The 20983-nt window shown below is 45.4% G+C and overlaps 1 protein-coding gene across 1 annotated transcript in view; it reads left to right on the forward strand.

Annotated features, from left to right (window-relative positions):
- Positions 1 to 351: 351 nt before the first annotated feature.
- Positions 352 to 20983, forward strand: part of Il1r1 (interleukin 1 receptor type 1) — a 40972-nt gene continuing 20340 nt past the window's right edge. The window contains exons 1-2 of the mRNA XM_048352463.1: positions 352 to 410; positions 11560 to 11635. The gene's annotated coding sequence lies outside the window, so the exon portion shown is untranslated. The remainder of the gene's footprint in view (positions 411 to 11559; positions 11636 to 20983) is intronic.

The following is a 20983-nucleotide window of genomic DNA, read 5'->3' on the forward strand; positions in this document are numbered from 1 at the left end:
CGGGGCCAGCCCCATCGCCACCGCCCCGGGTCTGGCAGGGCGCCGGTCCCCGCCCGCTCCGCCCCCGCGGCCCTGGGCTGGCGTTGGAGCGGTGCCCGCACTTCCAGGCCGCCGCGAAGGCGGGCGCAGCTCGTGCCCGGTGCCGGGAGCCGGAGCCGGAGCCGGAGCCGCCGGAGGAGCGCGCGGCCTCAGCCGGGAGGAGCCAGGGAAGGGCCGGGTCCGGGAGCGCAGGGAGGAGCCGCGGCCCCCGAGCGCCCCTCGGCCCGGCGCCCCGGCACCCCGGCGCCCCGGCGCCCCGGGAATGTGATCCACGATCCACGCGCGCCCGGGGCCAGGAGCGGGGTTCCGCCTCCCCGCCTGAGGCTGCGATCCCACACTCCCGACTGGAACACGGAGGGGGGCACGCCCAGGTAGGAGAAACCTGGATGGTTCCGGGGGTGGGGTGGGGTGGGGTGGGTGGGGCGACGGTGGCCTGGTCGCCCACGATCGCCCCGAGTTGCACGTGGTTGTGAAAGCTTCCTGGGGTACAGAGGTGATCTGGGTTAAAATACCTCTGTCTGTCTGTGTCTCTATCTGTCCCGTCCCCCCTCCACCCTCTGCCCCCCTCCACCCTCTGCCCCCCTCCACCCCCTTCTCTGTAGTCAAGGTTATTCAAATGATTTGGGGGGAACTTGTCAGTAGTATTAACTGAAGTTTGTTCTGGGGAGCGAAGGCTGCCGCCTCTTCAAATCACTTCCAGACCTGGCCAAGTTCAACCAGTTCAGGGTGCCCCTCTTAGGGCCGTCGGTTCAGAAGAGACAGTCTCTCTAACAGGATGAAGAACACATGTCCTCATATTCTGGGCAGGGCGACTTGTCCTTCCAGAAAAAGGCTGACGCCGGGCGCTGGAGCTTCAAGCAGGGAGGGAGTCACCCAGAGGATCTATGGTTTACAAGCATGGTTTACAGAGCGCGGCGTACTGCTCTTTACAAGGCCCTTTATACACACTGCCTTTTATCCTCCCAGCACTCCTGTGGGGAAGGAGCAATGACCAGCCGGAGGAAGCAGGGCTTAGACAGGAGCCTTACTTGCTGATAGACTGGCACCCAGAAGGAGACTAAGACCCCTGGGTTCAGACCCCTGTGTGTCTACATGACCTCATGATGCCCCAACCATCCGTGCCTCCCACAACTTTCTCCTCCGCTTGCCAGGAGGTTTAAGAGGCTACTTAAGAATAATATGTGGAACTGGGCATCAGTGGCTCACGCCTGTCATCCTAACTACTCAAGAGGCTGAGATCCAAGGATGGCGATTCAAAGCCAGCCCGGGCAGCAAAGTCCGTGAGTTCAAGCTCTATGACTGACAATAATAATAACAATAAAAAAAGAGTATGTGTGCAGGCCCCCACTTCTGCTAGGGGCAGGTCTCTGCAGGGTCTCCTGAATCAAGGGATGGTATTAGTTCCACTCTGTGGTTTTTGCTCCACATCCTGGGAGCAGAGACAAGAGATTAGCTGGTTCTGTGGGAAAAGGAGGAGCCATGATCCACTTGCCATTTGCTGTGTGGTATCGGGTCATCCTGGCTTGGTACCAAGCTGCTGGGAAGAGGAAGTGCATGAAAGCAACTGCATGAGTGGGAGCTTGGGAAAGCCACAGCAGTGCGAGGAATAAACAGTCTCTACCGCTGTCCTCACCTCACCCACCAAGCAACTACTTAATATCTTATTTAACACTTCATATGCCTACCTGATGCTAAGATTTGTCTAGGCAGAAACATGGTACTACGTTGGCAATGAGATTTGGTGGGGACAAAGGATGTAGAAACGGGGTTTGTTTTCAGTCTGTGGGAGAGCTGCCTTTCTGGCGGGTGAGGCATACTGCGGCTCTCCATTTGGGGCCAATCATGCACTTCAAGAAAGAACATTTGTGCTGAATTTTCACATGACCGAAGCAGTACAGAACCAAACTTCCCATTTCCAAAAGACTCTGCGGGGCCCTGTGTGTTGTAAAGCAGTACCAAGTTTCTTTATGGTTCTGAAGAACGGCCTATCTTTTGAGTCAATCATTCACCATCATGAAATACTACTTGATATTAGGTTTATTTATGTATTCAACCTGTGCCTATGGAATGCTTGCTGCGTGCCATACACTGAACTACGTAAGATTCCTCCTTGGGCCCGAGTTCTCTTGGCGAGTCATGGGATATTGGAAGAGAGAGAGAGGGTTGGTGGTTCAGGAGGAGGATCTGCGTTGTCGGCAGCTTTGTTCTCCTCTGCCACGACCCTAGGAAATGCTGCCACAGGCCTTGGCCTGTACCTAGCGCCAGAGACCATTCAGAGAGGCCCTGGCATCAAAGGATCTCATCAAGTATTGACAGAGGCTGGAGTCCTTCAGGGTCCCTTGTTTCCAGAATACTCTGGATTCTGTGCTATCTCCTTATACATGTTCATTGGCACACACGAGTGACAGGATAGTGAAGATGTTTTTTTTTCTGTGTTTTATGCTGCAAAAAGGATTTATAAGATGCCATCAATTGCAACCTAGGCAAAGCAAATACGAGGATGGAATATGGTGTATGAGGATGTTAACAGGTGTCAAATGGAAACTTCAGCTAGGATGTAGCTCAGCAAGGCTTGATCCTCAACACTGGAAAAGCAACCTGCCCACAAATCGAACTCTTGATGAGCTGGATGAGGTGTAAATGTTGAGGGAAGGTGGGGTCCCAGGCAGGCCTGGGTGTGGAGCAGACTAACTAGCACCTCTGGGGTGTGTCAGGCATTTGTGAAGCACGCAGATGGTTTTTGAGCATGATGACCAGGTTGGCCACACAACTATGCCTTCCTGTAGGTGGTCGGAGGAAAGGAACCTGGGAGGGCTCGGCTGTTTGTTGTGTCTTCAAGAGAAAAGTGACATGCTTGGGAACAATGAAAGCAGTCTTGATACAAAGTCAAGTGGGAGCTTTCTCTTGCAGGTCGACAACCAGGGGGTGGAGAGCAAATTCTGAGTGGTCTCTGTATGATGCACACTGGGGCTCTAGAAGGTGCTGTAGCTAGTCTGGGCTCTGTACATCTGGTCTCCTCCACCTGAGAGCTCGAGGCATCTGAGAGAAGAGCAGTGACTCCAACAGGATCTAGAGGCACAGGAGAAGGTCATGCTGTCACTTCTGCCAGCCCTTTTCTCTTCACTAGTCAACCCATTCTTGGAAATATTTTTGAGCTACACCCTGCTTACAAATCTGAAATGATATAATATAATAAAACTTTCTCACAATATGACTTTAAAAAATCAACATAACATCTAGATGTTATGTTGTAGGTGTTTTATGTTATGTAGATGTAAAGAAAAATTAAAAGCAATTTGCATTAAAAGTATGTAATTCAGCTGGGTGCTGGTGGCTCATGCCTGTAATCCTAGCTACTCAGGAGGCTGAGATCTGAGGTCATGATTTGAATCCAGCCTGGACAGAAAAGCCATGAGACTCTTACCTGCAATTAACCAGAAGAAAACGAGGTGCAGCTGTGGCTCGAAGTGGTAGAGTGCTAGCCTTGAGTGACAAAGGTCAGGGACAGCTCCCAGGGCCTGAGTTCAATCCCATGACTGACAAAAAAGTAATTCCGATGTAGATGGCTGGTCTGAGCCATCTGGAACCTCGGAAGGGGCAAGCGCTTTGTGTAGATGGACTACAGGATGGCCTGGGACATGTTCAAGTGCAACCTGTAACGGATGAGGCAATGGCTGTACAAATACGCTAAGAGACTTCACTCTTCCTCAAGGTCTCAATGGGAGTGAAGACAAATCTACTCTCAATCGTAGCGATAGTTGCATTTCTAAAATATTCAGTATGTATGGAAATTATGTTACAAGATGTGTGTGTGTGTGTGTGTGTGTATCAGTACTAGAACTTGCACTCAATGTATTTGTGTGTGTGTATCAGTACTAGAGCACGAACTCAAGGTCTCTGTCACTTGGCTTTTTCACTCAAGGCTGGAACTCTACTACTTGAGCCACATCTCCACTTCAGGCTTTTCTGCAGGGTAGTTGGAGATAAGAATCTCACTGACTTTTCTCCCTGGGCTGGCTTTGAACCTCAGTCCTCAGATCTCCGACTCCTAAGTAGCTAGGTGTATAGGCATGAGCCATTAGTGCCCAGCTCACATGTATTCTATATAAATGTGGAGTCGAACTAGTGGCTAGCTTGCACACATTGCATATGTGTTTCCTACTTGCATGAGTGTCTGTGGGATATATGGTAGCCATTTCAGGCGAGGAATGAGTCTCTACTGAGCAGAACTTCCTTGTCTTATATAAGACAGATGTCCAGCACCATGACTTTCAGCACTCACTTTTTAGTACATGATCATCCAATGTGCCCTTTCACCCATAATTTGTGATATGCTCTCTTAGGGGCCAGGCCCTACCTACAAAGAGCTGCTCCATTGCCTGTATGACTTGGGAGTCAGTGGCCAAAGCACTTGTGCAAACCTGGGATGGGAAGTAGCAGGACTCTTATAGGTAGCTAGAAGCTAGCAATCTGGGGTACTACTTAGGGTATGTTGTTAAAGATAAAAGTAATGGTACAGGTCAGGGTGATGAGTACCGTGTATTCATAGATGACTCCATGGGGCTGCAAAGGGGCTTGGAGGACTGATGGGAATGGCCTGGATCCTGATGGAGTATTCCTGGTGCACACAGTTTTCTTCATGTATGAAATTGGGTATTTCCCTCTATAAGTATTTTAATCTCAGGGAAACATTGCACAATAAAATTCACTGTGAGAATTCTTGTGGAGGATGCCTACTCCTTTGGGAGTGTCTCTAGATCCCAGCTTGAGATTCTTAGCTCTTCTCCCCTCACTAGAGGAGCATCTTCCGCCAGTAACTGTGTCTTGCTGTCTCATTTCCCCCTTTGCTCTTAAAACTCACTTGCCTTAGTTGAAACTACCAATCTAAGGGCTTTGCACCTTGTTATCAATGACTATTTAGAATTCATAGCAACACCCCACATCTCTCTGGCAATTTTTACTGTATCTTTGTGATAAAGAAATTCTCTTGCTTTATTTGTGTAGGCAAAGGAGCCAAATCAATCTACTATGAGCTGAATTTTGTGGATTCTTCTACTGATGAGAAGATCCCTGGTCTTGAGCTTTCTTGAGATAAGAAGTGTGTTTCTTTTGCTTCCTCTACTAAATGTAGTTAAAATATAGCTTTTGCTTGCTCGTTGGTTTTTCTTTTTTTGTTGTTTATTTTAGTGCTATGGATTGAACTCAGTGCCTCAGAACTCTTAGCTTTTTTTGCTCAAGGTTGGCACTTCACTACTTGAGATGTACTTCCACTTCTGGCTTTTTGCTGGATAATTGGAGATCAGAATGTCACAAACGTTCCTCCTTCAGCTCGTATCAAACTGCAGTCCTCACATCTCAGCCTCCGGATTGTCTAAGTTAATAGGGGTGAGCCACCAGTGCTTGGGTTGCTGATCGTAAAGCTGTTTCTTCTGGGATGACTATATGAATGTCTGTATATGATGCAACTTGTTTCTAATCTCTGCAAAGAGGGAATGTCCTGTCACTTTTGGACTGAACACTGTGGTGTTCTGCAGGCTCCTCTGGTCATTTCCTCTTTCTCCTCCCCCATCTTGATGCTGGACTCCACCTGGATGGACAACTTGGTAGTTGAGATTGTGTTGCTTGGTCTGTATTATCTTATGACTATGAATTTGTGGGCCCTCATATTTCCATTTCTGATTGTTGGGATTTCATGGAGAAGCTTGAGGGCACTCACTTAGGAGGGTCCTTCTTAGATTTTATCACTTTAAAGTCTTGTTGAGAAATGAAAAACTAAGGTCCAAAGCAGCATCCCAGAATTGCTTACTTTTGGGATATTTCTTTGATGTCTCTATTTCATCCTGGATCAATCTCGAAGATTTCACCCCCACTCTTCCTATCTGATAATATAGTCATGCTTGTTCTAACATAAAAATAATACCCTCTGGAACTTTTCGGGTAAAACTGATGCCCTAGTAGGATTGCCTCTGGGTTTCCTGGATGTTTCAGTGTTCTTCTTGGAAATGTGTGGATTCTGATATATGAAGCATGCATTTGAGTAAGCGCAGAATTCTAAAGTGTTTTCTACTGGCTTGTGGTTTTGTGGCTTTGTAGTTCCTTGTAGCCTTATCTCAAACTGACATTTTTGGTTTTAAGATTAGGTTATGAATTTTTTTTTGAGACAGGGTTTCACTATGTAGCCCATCCTAAGATGGAACTTGCTAGAATCTCCCACCTCCATCTCTCTGGTGCATGTGACATCTCGGTTGGCTTTGGGGACTGTTTACTAGCTGTTTGAATCCTCATCATGTGTAACAGGAGAACACCCCAGCAATAGACCATGTACCTCACATTTCCACTGGTTTTGAATAGATCGCATAAGTTATGATGTATTTCATCTGCTGAATTATTCTTAACTCTTGCTTTCCCAAAGGAATTGAACATAGTCCATAACTCTTCAGTTATGGATAAATTAGCTGGAGCCTAATTCTGTATTTCTGAATGACATTAATCTACACATATGTGCATATCAATTATTAAATTGTATTAAATAATGGTGTATGTGTATTTATTAGGCAGTACATGAAAAGGAGGAAGAAAATGTTGGTATGAAGTGGAAATTTTAGAAGTAGGCACTAAAGTCTGAATGTGTCCCCCAAAGTTTATGTGTTGACATACGTACAACAGTGCTAAGGGGGTGCTAGTGGGACATGATTAGGTTATGAGGACTCTGCTCTCCTGGATGGATTAATAATGATATACTAACCTGTCAGTGTAGTGAGTTCATGATTGCAGGTGTGCAGTTGTTAATCAAATGAGCCCAACCCTCTCCCACTCACGCAGTCTTATTTTCCCCTTGCCTTTCTACCTTCTTCCACAGGAGGACACAGCATCAAGGCCCTCCCTAAAGGCCGGCACTCTGCCCTTGAGCCATACACATTTTTGTGCAAGACAGATTGCCTAGGTATAGGGGCAAAACAAGGGCTAAATATGGCTGGGATTTCCTTCTGAGTTTCGCATTTGGAGATTGGTTCCTTGGGGCCCTGGAAGGGGGTTGCGAGGACTATGGCTATGCAGATTACTCCCTGTGGGTTTCTTTTAAGGGTTGGCTTGAACTCAAACTGAGAACTAACTCTAATCTGAAGCCCTGTACTGTGGAGGCCTCTAGTCTATATCCCAACCAGCCATGTCTCTCGCCATGGTGAACCGTCTGGAAAGCCAAGAGGATATGTTCATTTGGAAATTGGCTGACCCACACCTCTCTCTTGACTGTGCTTCAGGTACTTGAGACCTCTGGTGTTCTCAGGCTCCAATTCAGAGCTGCACAGGGCTGTTTCCTAGGCTGTCCCCTCATGAGCTCCTCTGTGTGTGGGCCTGCCTGGTTTGTGGGCATCCAGGCAAGACTGTGTGGAGGAAGACGGACTTGGATGTTGACTTGTGTGCATATTTAGGACCACTCGTAAGATGTAGAAAGCAGGAGGAAGGCGGTGGAGAGAGAATATGAGGTGGTGTTGGCAGAGTTGGCATGGGCCCCTATTGGGACAGCTCTGTGCAAGTTCCATGATGGTGGTGGCAGCCAATCCTGGGTTCAAGCACTGAGCAGCAGGTCCCACAGTGAGTTGCTCCCACCGCCGGTGCTGCCCCCCTCCCCGAGTGATCCCGTGCATCGTAAGTCTGACATCCCCCGGAGGGTCTAGTGTGTGCCACAGTGTCATCAAGTGGTTTCTGTTCTGGCAGGCCTGATTGACAATGCGGGGATTTCCTCAGGAACAAGACAAAAATTCCATAGGTTTGTGTGAATTTCCTCATTATGAAGAAGGTATTAATAGATGCAATGTGGTTATAAGCTAGGAAGAATACCTTTTTCCCCTGCTCTGGGCTCCAAGCCTTGAGGAGGATGCTAGGGTTCTTCAGACAACAGCTTTGTCCCCAGCTGTCTCTTTTCCTGTGCCTGCACTGGACAAGGAATTTCTTGTGGAGTGACAGGGAGGGGTTGCTGGGTACAGTCGGGCCTTCCTGGAGAGGAGAACTTTTGTTGGTGGTGCTTACGTTCATTGTGGATTCTGGTTCACAATGTCTAGTTTGGTAATTTAGCTCATGTTTTAAGTTTCTCATCCTGAGGCTAGCCATGTCTTAGTTTACAATACCCAACACTGAGGACTTCTTAATCAAGAGTAGAAGTTTATCTAGCTCACAGTTCTGGAGGCAGGAAGTTCAAGATCAGATGGGCATATCTGGTGAGGCCTTGGGAGACAAACCATAAGGAGAAATCCTGCTTGGTAATGACCCACCTTCTGGAAAGAGCCCTTGACCCGCGCCTGTGAGGATGAATCTAGCATTGCGGGTGCAGCGTTTATCTCTTCACCCCACTTCAAGCTCCCTTACCTCAATACTGATGAATTCACAGTCAAAGTTCAACATGGGTTTAGCAGGATCTAAGCCAAATCAAACTGGAGAAGTAGGAAACTCCTTGATGCCTCAAATGCATCAATTCCATCTGCTACTCTAGCTGCATTTTAGGAAAAAGCTATTTCCAGATACGGCACAGTTAGGCAAGAGCAATGGGATTACACTGGGCCACCCCTTCAACTGGCAGGGCTAAACGATAGGGTTGTCATACAAAGCCTGGGCAGCGAGTGAACAGGGCTACTGGCCCAGGAGGTGACGAGCCCTAGACTTCTGGTCACCTGAGGCCCCAGCCGGCCACTTCGTGTGCTGATCGTCAGTACTGGTGCATCACGGAGCCTCAGGCTTCTGTGGAGAGGAAGTGGGCAAGTCCATGTGGTCCATACCTGATGTCCCTACGGTAGAAAGAGGGATGCAGTATGTTACAGCTTACTAATTTATTAGACGAGTTCGTTCTTTCGCTCTTCGTCAATATTTTATTTTGTGTGAAGAAGTTCATCGTTAAAATCACAGCGTATATTAAATCTGTAATTTTCTTGTTGGTATTTTCTACAAGTTTATTTTTGGAGGTTACTATTAAGCCTTCTCAAAAATTACGATGGCCATGACTGAGCAAGGCTTCGTTTGCTCAGGATTTGCTTGGCCATTAACGGGTCTCCGTCTGTCGCTTTATTCCTATTGCTGTCTTTCTCCTCAGAGTCATCCCCACTCCTAACTCTGATATGAGCCTTTGTTGTACCTTTTAAGTTAGACTCGGCCTTGGCTAGCATGATTGCTGGCTATCTTGAGACTCCAGTGATTTCCATTTGTATTCCTGTTTTCTACCCCATATACCCATACTCAGCACCTGTCTTTTTCCCTTGCTTCCTGTCATTCTAGGCAAAGTGTTCATGCTTGTGTGTCTAATGCAAAGATGATGGACGTGTGAGTGAACGTATTCCTTCCTTCTCTCTCTCCTTTCTCTCTTCCGTAAGTATTGCACTCACCGTGCGCAAGCTATGTAGGATGAGGACCTTCTCATTAAGAATATGGGAGAAGAGAGGTTAGCCTGCTTTCTCTTCTGGCCCAAGCCGGGAAGACCAGTCACCCTTGTGTCTTGTCTCTCCTGCCTGTGAGGGATGGCGATACTGAGAAGCCTCTGCTTAGAGTTGGCTCAGACCTGCCATACATTTAAAACGTCTCAGGAAGAGGACGGAGAGAATTACAGAGACGCACCCTGGAGTTAGAGTGGCACAAAGTGCTTCCAGACAGGAGTTAGGACAGGAGCCCAGGAAGGAACGGAACAAGATGGCAGCTGACTTCCAGCCCAGAGGTCAAGAGGGATGGGGGGTGGCTCAGGTGCTGCCCCTGGAGAATCTGGGAGGACTGGTGGCTTGGGTGGCACATTTCAGAGGAACAGCAAGTATCCAAGGGAGATGTGGGTAGTTCGGTGATGATGACAAGTAGAGACTGTGAGTGCGAACATTGTTTTCTTCTTTATTGTCAAAGTGAAGTACAGAGGGGTTACAGTTTCATATGTAAGGCAAGTACATGTCTTATCCAACTTGTTACCTCCTCCCTCATTTTTCCCCTGCCTCCCCCCTCCCCAGTCCACCCCCCCACCCCGTTCCCCTGTTAGTTGTACAACTGTACAACTAACCAATTGGTCTTGTAAGTATCGCTGTTGCCCCTCAGTAGACGAGTGGATCAAGAAAATGCGGTACATATACACAATGAAATTCTATGCCTCTATCAGAAAGAATGATACTGCCCCATTTGTAAGGAAATGGAAGGACTTGGAAAAAAATCATCCTAAGTGAAGTGAGCCAGACCCAAAGAAACATGGACTCAGTGGTGTCCCTCATAGGGAATAACTAGTACATCTCTAGGATAGTCATAGCCGAAGATCACAATAGCTCAATCGCTATGCCCTTATGAACATATAAGATGATGCTGAGTGAAATGAACTCCATGTTATGGAAATAAGTGGTATATCATTGTTGTAGCTAATTTCAACATGCCATGTGAAGCCATACCTTTTTATTTTTCTCTCTCTCATATTCCCTTCCTGTGGTTTTACTCCCCCTATTACTGTAAATGAACTTAGTACCCCGGATACTGTATATACATGTGTTGGAACTAGGGAAGGGAAAGGGAATACCAAAATCGAGAGACAAAGGATAAAAAGACAAACCATTGCGAACACTTTTTTAAAGGAAGTTTCTGGAGCAAAAAAGAAAAGGGAATGTGAAACTGTTGGTGGGGAGTGGAGAGTCAACAATTTTCCTGGACCTTCTGAATAACTTTGGCCTTTGGTACATCCCTCTTTCCCTCCATCCCTCTGTTTCTCTGAGGCAATGTCTCTCTATCATTCATGTCAGCTGCAGTTATTTCTGAAGCTGCCCCTGGAGACAGGCTGGGAACAGCAAGACCCAGGATTCGACTCTGATTTGGGGCTGTGATACAATCCCTGTGCCTCTGATACCTTCATGCGATGCCGTGTCCTATTGTTTCCATGTAAAGTGCATAGTAATTTGGGATGTGGTGTGTTTAGTCTGAGCAAAATGCTTAACATTGAGTTGGTTAGAGTGTTTTATTGAGAGGGTGAAAAAAAGGCTTTATGTCTAGGCCGCCCGAGCCTTTTGTGGTACCAAGGCCATGACTCAGACATGAAAAATGAGATCCCCAAGTACTAAAACTTTTTCAAAACAAGTAATGGATGATGAGGTTTCTGTAAGAAATAAAGGGATGAGAAACACAGTCAGCTATTTACCAAAAAGCTGAGCAAGAGGGCCAGGCCCCGAGTTCAAGATTTGGTACTGGAACAATAAAGGGGAAGGGAACTTCTCCCCTTTTCTTATATGTGCTAGCCCCTGACTTCTGATCTTCTTGTGCACCAAGCTGTGATCTCCCCTCAGAGTCTGAATCATCTCTGTGTCTGGCAAGTGTCAGACCAGCACATTTGACCCAAATTAGTGTATGGTGGTCAAGCTCTGCATTCCCCGCTCCTGTGACTTGATTTCCTCAAAGCGTCATGCCCCAACCAACTCATTTCTAGGAGCATACAAAACCTACGCGTCCTTTCTTGGTGTCTTAGAGACTGTGGGTGACTTTAGGGCTCCTCGTTTATTCAGCGCTCTGTTCTTCCTTCCCCAGGTAAACACCCCCCTAAAGATGGTGACTCATTCCTGAGAAGCAGAGCCACTTCCTACAGGTCAAGGCCTTCTCCAAGGTAACTGTGTTCTCCTAGCCTTTCCTTAATAATAAGCAAGGCCTTCAACCCTCAGCTCGAGGTGGCTCTGCTGTATCTACCACAGCATGCAAGAAGTATTTTGTATTTACTGGCAAATTTCTCTTTGGGGGCAGCTCTGAGGTTTTTATCAGGTTTTTATGTATTTATGTTGGTAGTGCTCGAGTTTGAATTCAGAGCCTTGTACACACTGAGCTTGCTTGCTCACTCGGCTAGCATTCTATCACTCGAGGCATGCTTCCATACCTGCTTTTTGATGGTTATTTAGATGATAGAGTCCAGCAGACTTTTCCGCCTTGGCTCGCCTCAAATTTCTATTTTCCAGATGGCAACCTCCTGAGTACATAGGATTACATGAATGAAGTATGGGTGCTTAGATGGATTTATTCTTATTTTTGCTTTTTGATTTACACACAATAATGGTACATACCTGCCCTTTGTAGCAATATGACAGGCAGGATTACACAGCACTTTGCAGCAGTGCAATTGGAGACATGATGGTGAGTGAAATGACCAGTGGAAGACATACGTCACAGGATCTCATTCATAAGTGGAAACTCAAATATTGATCTCAGACAAGTGTAGGAGTGTAGGTCCTAGTTGATAGGAAGGGAAACGGTGAGAAGATAAAAGGAGGTGTTATCATATTATTTTTGGAGTGGTGTACTGGGGCATAAGTTCAGGACCTCACACTTACTATGCCAGTGTTCTACCACTTGAGCCATGCCTCTAGCTCTGTAATGGTTGTTTTTTGTTCTTTGAGATATGATCTCTTTTTTAAAAATTAAGTTATTTATTGTCAAAGTAATGTACAGAGAGGTTACAGTTTCATACGCAAGGCAGTGAGTATATTTCTTATCAAACTGGTAACCTCCTCCCTCATTTTTCTCCCTCCTTCCACCCTCCCCAATTCCTTCCTCCCCCTGAATTGTACAGTTGGTTTATGGCATATTGTCTTATAAATATTGCTATTGCATTGGTTCACCTTTTATCCTTTGTCTCATCCGTTTTGATGTTCTTTTTCCCTTCCCTAGTTCTGATAAATATACATACAATTCCAAGGGCACCAGAATCAGATATCGTGACATCAGGGGTAGAACCATGGGGGAAGAAAGACAAATTAAAAAGGCATAATTTCACATGGTACATTGAAAATATCAACAGCAAAGATAAACCACTTATTTCCAAAACTTAGATCAAGAAAATGTGGTACATTTACACAATGGAAGTCTATGCTTCTATCAGAAAGAATGGCATTGCCCCATTTGTAAGGAAATGGAAAGACTTGGGGAAAAAATCGTACCAAGTGAAGTGAGCCAGACTCAAAGAAACATAAGCTCCGTGGTTTCCCTCATTGGTAATAATTAGTACGTGTCTAGGAGAGTCCTAGCAGAAGATCACGATAGCTCAATAGCTATGTCCATAGGAACACATAAGATGATGCGAGGGGAAAGGAAGTCCAAGTTTTAGGATCTCTTTTGAGAACTTGTTATGCCAGGACTAATCTTGAATCTCAGTCCTTCTGTTCTCAGCCTCCCAAGTCTCTAGGATTCTGGGTGTGGGCCCCCAGCATCCAACTGTCAGATTTCATGGTGTCACTGAGAGCCATGGTGTCACTGAGAGCTGTGCTCACCCACTTTCCCAGGTCATCCGAGCGGTGCTGTAGCTGTAACGGAGGGGACAGCCCCCAGAAGGGTTGGAGCTGTCCCCTGCTCATCCCAGGCTGACTGTCCATTTCCACTGTCGATTTCTGCTCAAGGCAAGACTGCTGCCCCCATCCCAGGACACGCAGGCCCTGTGGTGGGCTGTGGGTGCCATCCGCTGATCATACCTGAGCTGTCCTAACCTGAGCTAGCCTGACCCTGACCCCCATCCGAGAATCAGGCTGAGAATCACCTTTCTTTCCCCTGTATGGGCTCGTATTTTCCTGCTGACGGGACCGACTCTTGTCCTTCTCATCCAGACCATCATGGCAAGCTGTCTCCCCGCTCATCTCCAGCTAATATTCCACAGAGATGTTAAAAAAAAGTCTCTGTAAAATAAAAGCCAGGCAGCAGTGGCTCACGCCTGGCCGGTAATCCTCGCTATTCAGAAGGCTGGGCTTCTCTCCGTGGATGCTTCTTGTTACAGAGTAACTCTCAACACCATCACTTCCCCTATATCCAGTGAACTCCTTCAGCCAGGCCCGTGGCCATTACTTCTGTTTACACCCCCAAGGCCAAATGGAGGCACAGGCCTACAATAGATATTGAATATACAGTTGCTCAGTGAGGCAGTGTGCAAATCCAAAAATAAATAAATAATTGATACTATTTAACCCAAATTTCTACTTGTCCTAAAGGACAAGCATGACATAGAGACACTGTTTCAAGTTTAATGAATGAGTCAGCTCTCCCATTCTCATGGTAATAATCAATGCAAGTCAATGCATGTGACCCGTTTGGTCACATGGGGAAACTGAGTGATAGAATCTGAATTTTACCTAACATGCTATATGTGGGTAGGTCCTCTTCTTTGTGCCAATACTGGGACTTGAACTTGAGGCTTCATGTCATTTTTACTGGTTAATTGGAGATAAGAGTTTCATGGGGGGCTGGGAATATGGCCTAGTGGTAGAGTGCTCGCCTCATATACATGAAGCCCTGGGTTTGATTCCTCAGCACCACATATATAGAAAAAGCCGGAAATGGTGCTGTGGTTCAAGTGGTAGAGTGCTAGCCTCGAGCAAAAATGAAGCCAGGGTCAGTGCTCAGGCCCTGAGTTCAAGCCCCAAGATTGGCCAAAAAAAAAGAGTTTCATGGATTTTTCTGTTTTGAATGATAATCCTTATATGTCAGCCTCCTGAGTAGCTAGGATTACAAGCATGAACCAGAAGCTATTGGCTATAGGGACTTTCTGATTTGTGCAACCTGCCAACTATTGGCACCATAATGCCAGTCTGGACTGTCTCCATTTTAGCATTTTTGTGTTATTGATGACATCATGAAATTTAGTTTGCTTGCTTGCTTCCTTCCTTCCTTCCTTCCTTCCTTCCTTCCTTCCTTCCTTCCTTCCTTCCTTCCTTCCTTCCTTCCTCCCTTCCTTCCTCCCTTCCTTCCTTCCTTCCTTCCTCCCTCCTTCCCTCCCTCCCTTCCTTTCTTCCTCCCTCCCTCCCTCCTTCCCTTTCCTTCCTTCCTTCCTTCCTTCCTTCCTTCCTTCCCTCCTGAGGTGGATATTGAGGCAGGGTTTTTCCTAGACTGGTCTCAAACTCATGATTCTCCTGTCAACATTTGATTTGATTTGAAATATATTATGTTGGTGGTATGGGATGTTTTTCCAAGTAAGGTCCTCATTCCTGGGGTAGCTTTGAACTTTCTTCTTCTGAATCAGCCACCTGAGGAACTAGGATGATAAGGTCTAACCACTGGTGCTAGCCTGTGTTGATTTTTATTGCATACATTGAAATTTAGTCTTGGGTGTACTCTTCTTTCAAAAATGAAGGTTACGATTTCATAAATTAGGTAAGTAAGTACATTTCTTTGTGGACAGTGTCCCCCCTTCTTTACCACTTTTTTCCCCTCTCATCTGGGCCACAAGTTTTATAATTCAATTTCAACATATGTTTACTGAGAACCACTGCTACATTTGTTCTCCCTTTGTCATCCATTTCTATGCCTCCTTTCCCCCTCCAAATTGAGTGCATTTTTTTTTTTTTTACCTTCTTCCCTCATGTCATATGATTGGTGACAGCCACTCCTCAGCTCTGTACGAACTCGGCCTCGTCCTGGGACAGATGTGGAATCAGAAAGGTGTTAAAGGAAAGGGCCACTTCCAACTCCTGCTTTCTTTCCAGAGTAGTTTTGGGGCAGAAGTCAAACCTGTTTCTTGTGTTTTATAAACCATTACAACAGGAAGTGGTCTGAGATCACTTGCCCCGGTGTTCACCCATGCAGATGAACACAGGCCCAGGGAGGAGTCATGTCCAAGATCGCACAGCCTGGTGGTGGGCACCATTAGCCGTGGCCGTGCAACAATTAAGGATCATTTGTCTACAATTAATTTAGAATTATACCTTGACATACATTCTATAAAAGCCAGTCTGGCGTCTTTCTTTTCTTCTGACCTAGTAACCAAACAAGCCTCATCTTGTACCTAAGTGAACTGACAGCCTGGGATGTTCATCTGATTTCTTTCCTCCTGTGAGTGTTGATTACCCAATGTGAGTGGCCAGGCAGTCTGGAGGCATTTTGACTCTTTCTTCCCTCCCTTCACTTCTTAAGAAGAATTGAAACACATTCGCAAGCCTTATAGAAAGAACAATTAGCCAGGCTACAGAGATTCAATGCCTTCCCTCATACTTAGTAATCCAAATAGAGTTTAAGGTAGCTATAGTAATGATGCTATTAGTCTAGAGTAATTTGGGGGATGGCCAATTTATGTGAATCAAGCGTTAGATTTACAGGATATTTAAGGAATGTGGTTTCACAACTCTGTACCAGACTTGAAGGCTTGAGGCAGGCTTAGGCTTAAACTGGGGAATACGAATGGGTGTGTCTGACAAACTCATAAAATCTCCTCCCCTACTCCAGTGCTTGTTTTTTAAAAAAATGTTGTAGCATTTTATACCCTTTAGTACAGTTTCTTAAATAGAATGTTTTCACTCTGGAGAAGCTAGGAATCCATGGAACATTCCTCAATACAATAAAGGCTGTATATAACAAATCTATAGACAGCATTATACTTAATAGTGAAAAGCTGAAAGCATTTCCTCTAAAATCAGGAACAAGGAAAGGATGTCTGCTCTCTCCACTCATCTTCAATATAGTATTAGAATTCCTAGCCAGAGCAATAAGGCAAGAGACAAACATAAGAGGTATCCAAATAGGGAAAGATGAAGTAAAACTCTCCCTCTGCAGATGGCATGATCCTGTGTTTGAAGAACCCCATAGGTTACTCGAGCTGATTCAAAGCTTTGGCAAAGTAGCAGGGTATAAAACTAACCCTCAAAAATCAATGGCTTTTCTGTATGCCAACAATGAGAAGAGCGAGGCTGAAATCAGGAAAGCAACTCCTTTTGTAATAGACAACAAAACAAAACAAAACTAGGAACTAACTTAACCAAAGATGTGAAGGACTCCTATTATGAAAACTTAAAGCCGATCTAAGGAAGTGGAAGAACCTCCCATGCCCCTGGATTTGGAGGATTAACATGGTGAAAATGGCAATGCTGCCCAAGCTGCCTACAAACTCAGTGCAATATTCCCATCAATATCCCAACAACATTCTTTAATGAACTAGAAGAGGCAATCCAAAAATTCATATGGAATAAGAAAAACCCCAAAGAGCAGAAAAAACAATCCTTAGCAGGAAGAACAGCACTGGGGGAATATCAATACCAAACTTCAAACTCTATTATGAAGCTATAGTTATAAAACACAGCTTGGTACTGGCACAGGAACAGGCCTGAGGACCAATGGAATAGAATTGATGACCCAAAAATGAACCCACAGATCTATGGGCACCTAATTTTTGATAAGGGAGCCCAAAATACAGGATAGAAAAAAGACAGCATCTTCAACAAATGTGCTGGCAAAAGTAGCTATACATGTGTAGAAAACTGAAGTTAGATCCTTATACTCCACCCTGCACCAGAATCAATTCCAAGTAGATAAAAGGAAGGGATAGGGTAAACACTAGGGCTCCTTGGTACAGGTCAAAAATTCCTGAGTAAAGATCCAAAATCACAACAATTTTTTTTTTTTTTAAGGCTGGGTAAATGAGATTGTATTTAACTGCAGAGTTGCGGCATGGCAAAGGACATAGCTAGCAAGATAAAATAAAAAGCCCCCCCCGCCAAAAAAAAAGAAAGCCCACAGACTGGGACAATATCTTTACTAGCTATACATCAGACAAGGGCATCATATCCAAAATATACTTAAGAGTGAGAAAAGTTAACCCCCCCCAAACAAATCCTCAAAGAAACAACAACCTCATTCATTAGTAAGTAGGCTAAAGACTTAAGACATCTTTGAAGAAGAAATAAGAATGGCCAATAGACACATGAAGAAACATTAACATTTCTGGCCATAAAAAATGCAAATCAAAACAACACTGAGATACCATCTTATCCTAGTTAGAAGGGCCATTGTCAAAGCAAACTAATAATAAGGATGCTGGTGAGGATGTGGCCAAAAGAGAAACTACTACACTGTTGGTGGGAGTGTAAACTTGTTTAACCACTCTGGAAAGCAATGTGGAGGTTTCTTCAAAGACTACATATAGAGCTTCTCTATGACCCCGCAATCCCACTCCTGGGCATTTACCCAAATGACCACAAACAAGGCCTCAGTAAAGCTACCAGCACAACCATGTTCATTGCAGAACTATTTACCATAGCTAAGATGTGGAATCAACTCAAGAAAATGTGGTATATCTACACAATGGAATTCTATGTTTCCATCAGAAAGAATGACATTGCCTCATTTGTAAAGAAATGGAAAGACTTGGAAAAACAGACTAAGCAAAGTAACCCAGACCCAAAGAAACATCGACTACGTGGTTTCACTCATTTGTAATAACTAGAATATATCTAGGATATTCTTAGCAGAGGATCACAATAGCTCAATAGCTATGTACACATGACCATATAAAATGATGCCCATCTAAACAAACTCTGAGAAATGGAAACAAGAGGGGTTTGGGGTTTTTTGTTTGTTTGTTTTTAGTGTACTGTTTTCAATTTTTTCTTTCTTTCCTTTTTCTTTGGTTTATTTCCTGTTGTTGCTGTTTTTTTACTTTTGTACATGTTCTCTTGTATATAAGTTTTTCTGATTTGGGGAAGGAAAGGGGAATCACAGAAACAGTGGGACAAAGGGTGAACTAATGTCACAGTGATACTCACTAGACACTATGCTGTAAATGAGCTTTACAACTTGGGAGGAGGGCAGTCAAAGGGAAGGGTATAGGAGACAATGAGGGAGCAGGTAAGAATGTTCAATAGGAAATGTACTCATTACCTTATGTAACTGTAACCCCTCTGTACATCACCTATACAATAAAGGAAACATAAATAAAACATAGGAAATTGTCTCAACTAGTTAATGTGGAAGTGTGATTCAAGTGGCAGAGCACCAGCTTTAAGTGAAAAGGTAAAGGGAGAGCTCCCTGGTCCTGTGTTCAAATCCCAGGACTGACACACACACACACACACACACACACACACACACACACACGTTTGGTCTGGGTGTCTGTTGGGGCCAACAGCTCCAATGCTAAGTGGAAAGGATAGCTATGTCTTTTGCTCATTCAGTTGCTTCATTCCATGGGACTTTTCTAAGGGCTTCTAGAGCTCAAGCTCACTTGTAGATGCTCAGGGGACAGAGCTAAAAAGCCTTGGTTCCAGCCCTCCTGAGGTTTCCTTTCCCAGGGTCAGTGTGGGACAGTGCTCAGAGCCATGGCAGGCAGCCAGTTTGCTAGGAGACCCGGAGGAGAAAGCCAGGCCCAGGGAGTGGAAGTCCCTGGTCAAGGGCTGATGGAGAGGCTGGGGATTGGGATCTGATGCAGATGGGGAGAGGCAGTTGAAGGATGGAGGGCATGAGATGAGGCTGGTGTACATGGGGACACAAGGGCCGAAGTCTGGAGTGATGTGGGTAGGAGCAGCAGGAGTCTAGAGAGGCAAGTCAGGGCCTAGCAGAAAGGCCCCAGATACTGTTCTACAGGGGTGGACCTACACTGTGGAGCAGCTTATTTGGTGACTGTCAGCTCTCTAGATTGATTAAAAGACATATCTCCATAGGTAGGAAGATGGATAATGAGTTCACGCACCAGCCGGAGATACTTTGAGCTGTGATGCACTAGCAGTGGGTGGGGCTGTCTCTAAGGAGACACGCTGCTTAGGGCCTGGGGAGGGAGAAGCTAGGGGTGGTGGAAATCTCAGGATGATAGATCTTGGTTTCTTTTGGGTGCACATCTAGTAGTGTTAGAGATAGCCTATACCTGTCATTAAGGGAGGGGTTGGGGGAGGCACCAATGGGAAGAGAATGAATTTGTCTTGTTTTCACAGCCTATTAAGGGTCAGATGCTTACTGGCCTTGAGTGAATTTGTTCAAAAGCTAGACTGGAACTCACTGTAGGTCACTGCAAGATCCCCAAACAGGAAGGTTCAGAGACATAAAGGAGCTACAACGTACATTAACCGAGACGTTTAAAAAGGCAGGCAAAGTTAAGGCAGTTTTGTTTTCTCTTTTGTCATTGCGACTACTGTCGTGACTTCATTCTGTAGATAGGGAAGTGGCGAGTTCTCTTTCTGGACTTGCTATGTTGGGCCAGTACCTGATCTGGTTACACCACTGCCTGTCACATATGTGTCACTCAACAATCACCACGACCTCTTCTTAATATGCGGCCCAGTCACCAGCCATTAGGTGTTGGTATGACCTTCAGAACCAGCACAGGGGAGAACACTGGAGTTTTTTCTTCCCATTTCCATTGTGAAAAGAGTCCTATAGGCTCATTTATGGAAAGTACAAAAAAAAAAGAGAGAGAAGGGGAAATACACAAGAATCAACCCAATTTGAATATACTCAGAGATTTTGAAAAGTTGGCCTGGGCATACTCCTCTAATATAGCTGTATGATGTCGTGCAGGCAATTGCATGTCTCCCACCATAATCGGAAGGCATGACTTGGGAGCTGGCCTACAGTCAGGGCTGCCTTTGGTGGCTGGGTGCTAGACCACAGCACATGCCAGCGGTGAGGGAAACAATTCCACGGAAGCAGAGGAAGCTCATTTAGGTCTGGTGGACAGTTTTTCCTAATGTCTATGGGAGATTGGTTCCTGAATCCTATGGATAACAAATCCATGGGTGTTCAAGCCCCATGTACAAAGTGGTGTAGGATTTCCAAGCAACCCATGTACATAGTCCCATATATGTAAACGATCTCTAGATGACTTATCATACCTAATACAACGTAAGTTCCAGGCGAAGAATTGTTCTGTTGTGTTGTCTAGATAGCGAATGCAACGAAAAGGACTGTACATGCTCAGTAAGCTGCAGTTTTCAAATATTTTAAAAATGTGATTGGTTGGATCTATAAATAGAGATGCAGTCTACTTTGGGTGCAGACTAGATTTTGGAAGACTTTAAGTAAGAGGCAAGACTATTCATTTATATTGGGGTTTAAAGCTTCAGTTGTTAAAGTTAGTCTGCAAGGCTGTTAAACATCTCTACCCTCCCTCCCCGTTTTCTGACTAGGAGCCTGGCGTGATTCGCTTGGTCACGCAGGACGATTGGATCAGAGCATGGGGACAGGTGGGCTGTGGGTGCCTGTCTTCAGAGAGTTGCCAGAGTTG

This window comes from Perognathus longimembris, chromosome 8, assembly GCF_023159225.1.
Source record: "Perognathus longimembris pacificus isolate PPM17 chromosome 8, ASM2315922v1, whole genome shotgun sequence".
NCBI lineage: Eukaryota > Metazoa > Chordata > Mammalia > Rodentia > Heteromyidae > Perognathus > Perognathus longimembris.